The sequence below is a fragment of the Papilio xuthus genome, unplaced genomic scaffold (genome assembly GCF_000836235.2).
Source record: "Papilio xuthus unplaced genomic scaffold, Pxut_1.1 DF828177.1, whole genome shotgun sequence".
Classification (NCBI taxonomy): Eukaryota; Metazoa; Arthropoda; class Insecta; order Lepidoptera; family Papilionidae; genus Papilio; species Papilio xuthus.
Genome location: NW_013530472.1, coordinates 4,325,699 through 4,331,698, shown reverse-complemented (window position 1 = coordinate 4,331,698; position 6,000 = coordinate 4,325,699).

Sequence of the window (6,000 nt, the reverse complement as noted above, 5' to 3'; positions counted from 1 at the left end):
TAAGTTTTTTTATCGACCTTTCTATATACCGAAAAGGTGTCTTTTAAAAAAAGACTTACCTCATAACAAATGAAACTCTTTTCGTTCGATGTATCTTTACTTTTCAGCTATTTTTTTTCCTTCATGGTTATTATTAATATCCCGTTGATCTCATTTACTTTTTATTAATTACGCAATTGCCAAAGAAAATCAAATCTTCTATATATATAAAAGAAAGTCGTGTTAGTTACACTATTTATAACTCAAGAACGGCTTCACCGATATGGCTGAAATTGGTGAGGAGGTAGCTTAGAGCCAGGAGCCGGATACTATTATCCATTTTTTTTTCGAATTTATGCCTTGAAGAGCTGCTTTTTATTTTACTTATCTGTATATTAAGTTTTTTTAAATATCCACGCGGACGGAGTCGCGGGCGACAGCTAGTGTTTTATATAAATTATTTCTGTTCGAAACGAATCCGGACCTGTTTAGTGGCAGTGAAAGATTTCAATTAAGACAAGTTACTTGATTTAGACTTAACTTGTTACTTTACCGATAATACTTTGAGTATAGAAAGTTCAAGAGATGGCATAATTAATTTGTAGTTCTTTTTCTCTAAAGGAATTACTTTTTTTTATCTCATTATAATGATAATTGTCGACGTTAGCATTTCGACGTTTCTTAGGTCTGTGTCCAAGTGTAATCGAAATGTAAAAAGTTGTAAAATTTGTATATAATCTCGAGCAAATTAGATGAAACCACGGGGTTTTTAAGAAACGTTTTGCTTTTTCCTTTACCCCGATATTAATATTATAATCAAGGTGAAATTTATTTTCTATTTTTCCTCTAAAAGAGTTGCTCCACTTATTCAGAGTCGGTAAATTTTCGGTCTACATCCGTTTGGCTGCTGACCCCTATAGCTGGAGCACGTCGTGGCCTTCAAACATGTGCGTGTTTGAATGCGTCGCACATCCCAGGCTATTACTAGTGATGGGAAACTGTCGATAGTTTTATTTGATGTTGTTTTTCCGACTGACAAGTTGGTTTGGTTTTTCGCGCATATAAACTTATTTATGATGTGAAATCTTACTGTTTTATTTCTTACTAATATTATAAATGCGAATGTTTAGATAGATAGATGCATCGATGTTTGTTTGAAGGTATCTCCGGAATGGCTACACGAATCTTGCTGAAATTTGACATAGATGTAGAAGATAATTCGGAAGAACAGATAGCCTTACATTAAGTTTGTTTGTAATTCCGCGCGGACAGAGTCGCGGGTGACAGTTAGTATACATATAAAAATAGCTATTATGTTAAAAATAGCCTTATCCTCTTCTCCATGTTCAGTTTAACTGTGTCCAATTTCATATTTATCAGTTTGCATAATTTCCTTAAAAAGAAGTTTAAAACATCTCGTTTTAATATAACAGTGTTTAGTTCAGTTCAGTTCATTGCTTTTACAAGAAAAATGTATCGATAATCGTAATCTAGATTTAAAATACAAAGAAATACATTTAGATACCATTTTCTTGATGAAACTTAGAAGTGTATGTTCATCGATCTTTAGACAAAACATTATTATGACGTCATTGATTTCGTCATCATATTTTAGTGTAAAATGTAACACAATGGGTGTGTATTTAATATCTACATTGTAATAATTTATTGTATTAAGGTTTACGATCTGTTTTTCCTTTTGTATGTAACTTTCACTGAAATTCGACGAGGCAATAAAACTTTATCATTTGACTTATCGCATTATCGATATGTGTCATACATATTGAGTAATGTATCGATGAGCATCGTACATCACTCGGCGCGGACATTACGTACGTACTACGAGGATATAAAATGTATTGTTATGCGCCGGACATGCGATGATGGTCCCCTTTCTCCGATCGCATGTTCCTTTTTTTTACTAAAAAGTTTTTGGAAAAACATTAATTATGGTTGTACAGATTATACTTAAGAGTTAGTTTATTTATTTTTCGTTGAATATAGACAAGTAAAAAAATTTAAATATTTATTATTTAGAAGTTGGCACTACTTTTGCCGATGCCTAAGTGCGAAATTGAATACATAAGGAATTGGCATTTTGTATTGAAATAGGACATTGAAGTAATCGATTTCTTTATGGGATAATATAGAAAAAGTGATTTTGTAAATCTATGATGAGATTTAGTAAAAGCTGCTTTCAACTAAACTTAATCTAAGAATGCCAACACCGCGCCTTCCTCTTTATGGCCAGTGCGTTACATTTGTAAGGCTTCTTTGCTTTGACTAAAGCTTTTCTTTATATAATATATTATCTTTTAAATATTCTTTGCTTATGATTGTCAGTTCCCAGTTGGTATTTTTCAAACAAAAATTGTTATAATAGTTTTAGACAATAGTAGTTATAATCATTTGGAACGGATTGCGCGGTTTGTAACCAAGTCATGTGTCAGATCGATGTAGTGAGGGGACGTAAGCGTTGATATTTTAGTAGGTCTAGTGTTGCGCCAGTACCCCAGCACATTGTCGGATTTCTTCTTAACAGAAAGTTATAAAACTTATATTTACGACTTGTCTGTTTGATTAAAGATGTGTGTCCGTGTTTCTATTCCATAGTTTTATTATAGATTGTTTTATTTCTTTTGAATTTATTATAATATATTTCTCGTTTGTGTAAGCGCGAGCAATGCAAACATGTGTGGAGTTGAATGCATAGTCTATTTTTACCGACAAACTTAATATTTATTCGTGGAACACCCTCTTTAACTTTTCTCTGAATGAGGTAAACGAAAGCTGTGTTTACACTAACTGTAACACGTGTTGTATTATTTCCATGTATCGCAGTTATACAGTTTTGAATGCTCGCTTTGAGATGTATACAACACTAGCAGTTGCCCGCGACTTCGTTCTCGTAGAATCAACGAAGTATGTTCTACATCTATGCTAAATTTCAGCGTGATCCACACTAGATCGGATATCTAAATATACTTTGTAATAAACATGCATACATACATCCAAACATTCGCATTTATTAATTAGAGCTACATAGATTTTTCTTCTGCATTTTAATGATGCGTATTACAGTAATTTAAGTTTTTTAAATACGTGGTTATTCTTTTGAATGTTGCCAGTATCATTTAATATCTGGTTAGTAGTGTTACCGCTTTTTGTTTTAAAACAAAACAATTAGCGACAGTATACTTATTGCAATTTAAGCGGTCCATATTCGGTTGCATTTGGCTCGTGTTATTTTTGCAGGCTTGTGGCGAAACAATAGGCTGTTTAGTTGGAGCGCAACTGTTATTGGCTTCATGTGTACCAAGGTCAGATGATTTGTGCTGCAGTCGCAATGACCAGGAATGTAGGGCTTAAATGTTAGGATGTGGCGATTGTTGAAACGCGTCGGTGGCTCAGAGGGGAATCCCGCTATGTACTAATATATTTTTCGATCTACATATGTGTTATTAGACTATGTTATTAGACGTTTTTATGGTGAAGGAAAACATTGTCAGGCAATCTGCACATAACTTGACTATGGCCTAGTCACCGTTGACGTAGGTTTTTATATCATAAGGTGGCAAACGAGCGAGCTGGCATCGCTGATAAAGCGAAGTGACCGTTGCCCATATACATGCGCTATTGCTTATGCGTTGCCTACCTTTAATCGACGTAGGAGAGGATGCCTTTTTATGCATCCTCTCATCCGGAAAGTACACTTTCACTTCCCATCCTTTCCTTATAAGAAAAAGGTGGGTAGGGAAAGGGGACTAAATTAGGCCTCCGGGACGGCACACTCATCAGACGAAACGCGGAATTGCTCCTGCTTGACGCCTGTCTTCTGTGTGATCGTGGTATTTCAACGGGCGAGCCGGGCCAATTCGTGCGAAGATGTTAAAGCGGGCTCTACCACTGTTGCATATTAATATTGTTGTTTCACTAAAACCCGCTACTCTTTTGTAAATTAAATTCCGTCTGTCACAGCCTTTGTTGTTCTCGTCTCAGTCACACGCCCCTTTCTTGCTCACAAGTCAAATACTTAAGTGTAGACTTTTTTGATGTTTTGACCTTAACAATTTAAAAATCCTAATGATATTAAAATATTTTTAAACGAGATTATTTTTGCTAATGTAAAAATATCTACAGAAAATGTGTAATTACATTTTATTAAATGTGGATGTGTACAGTAAGTTTACACTTGCGAAACATGTATAAAAAGTTGAATAAAATATTTGATTACAGTTGCGTTTGTAAGCTCGTAGTTCGCGGTTACCGCATCCTGTTTGTTGCGGTTGTTGTGATGTCTAAAATTAACCGCAATATTGCCACAAAGTCTGATTCCCAGTTATGAATTGGGCGAACGCTTTTTAAGATTTTAATAGTCTGGTTTTGTACCAAAAGCTTTAAATGTTTTATTTTGTAGTATAGGAAGGATATATTATAAATATAAATAATTTAAAATAGGCAATGCTAAGATAAAGGATTGTGATGTTTAGATCATATAATACGATGCACTACTACTACTCCGCTGGCGCATCGACCCAAAGTGGGTCTTGGCCTCCCACACAAGAGATCGCCAAAGTCGCCTGTCTTGCGCCTTCTCCTGCCAGTCCATCGCTTGTAGCTCCCGCAGATCCAGCACTACGATACACTACGATGTACTAGTGTTAATTAAAACGTTTTATTACTAGGAACCGATTTATCACAAATATTGAGATATTTGGATTAAAAAAAAACATATCGATTGAATGCGGAGGTTTGCAAGGCAAGCGAGTTGTTCAAAGTGTCGACAGATAATGAATTAATTGTCGAAACGAATCGAGAATTGAAAAACGTAGTAATAGATGTCAAATAAAAAACAATGCGTATGAGATCAGATTTAGGAATGTTTGCGAAACTTCGAATATCACCTTCATGGCATATTATCTTAAATAATAATTATTTTTATGCAATTTAAAATTAGAATAATCGACCGAGAATTTGACTTACATTTATTTATGGACTAGCCGTCGCCCGCGATTCCGTATGCGCGGAATTAAAAAAAAAAACGTAATAAGTAATCAATGTGGTCTCCCAGACTATGTTCTACATCTATGCCAAATTTCATTGAGATCCGTACATCCGTTTTGAAGATACCTTCAAAAAAACATCTATCCATCTAAATATTCGCATTTATAATATTACTAAGATGTTTTTGCGGTTTATCAATTGAGTTGGAAATGTAAAGTAGTAAAGTTTACTGATTCAATAATTAAATAAATAAAATAAGAATTCTCTTTCACCACTTTGGTGATCAAAGGATTTAGAGAACGGATGTATGATTTGTTTTTGTTAGGAATTTATTTGCTATACACTTTATCAATATAATGAATATCTTATACGTTAGGTTGAATACTGCGTCTTGTCTAATCGCTTCAGATTATATGGTGCATGTTTTATGACAGTGTTGTCAAAATATTTACAAATAATGATTGGAGTTAGTCGGCTGATTGAGCAATGAGCGCGGCCCACGGGACCTGCATTCCATGCAGATCATGTTGTTTGAATGATTAGCCTCGATACATTAAATAAATTATAACTTACCTTACTTTTGTCAGATCTCTTGGTGTATTGGTGCAATTTTTATAAAGTTAAAGGAATTTAGGAACTTATAAGTAAGTAGAAACTGTAAGTGTAAGAAAATAGACTCTTGGTTAGCCGTTGTTATTTTCTAAAGCGTGTGCAGTAATTTAAAACTAGTAGTTTTTTTGTATCAGTTAGTGTGCCATGAATACTTATGAACATCGATATCGATAAATTTTTTATTGAAATTTGTACAACCCTATCGGGAGTAAAGTATACCGAAAATGTGATACAAATCTTACTAATATTATAAATGTGAATGTTTAGATGGATGGATGTTTGTTTGAAGGTATCCCCGGAACGGATCCACGGATTTTGATGAAATTTGGCACAGATGTAACTCATAAGCTTACTCATATTTTTTTTGATTCCGAACGTACGGAGGCGAGGGAGACAGCTACTTTT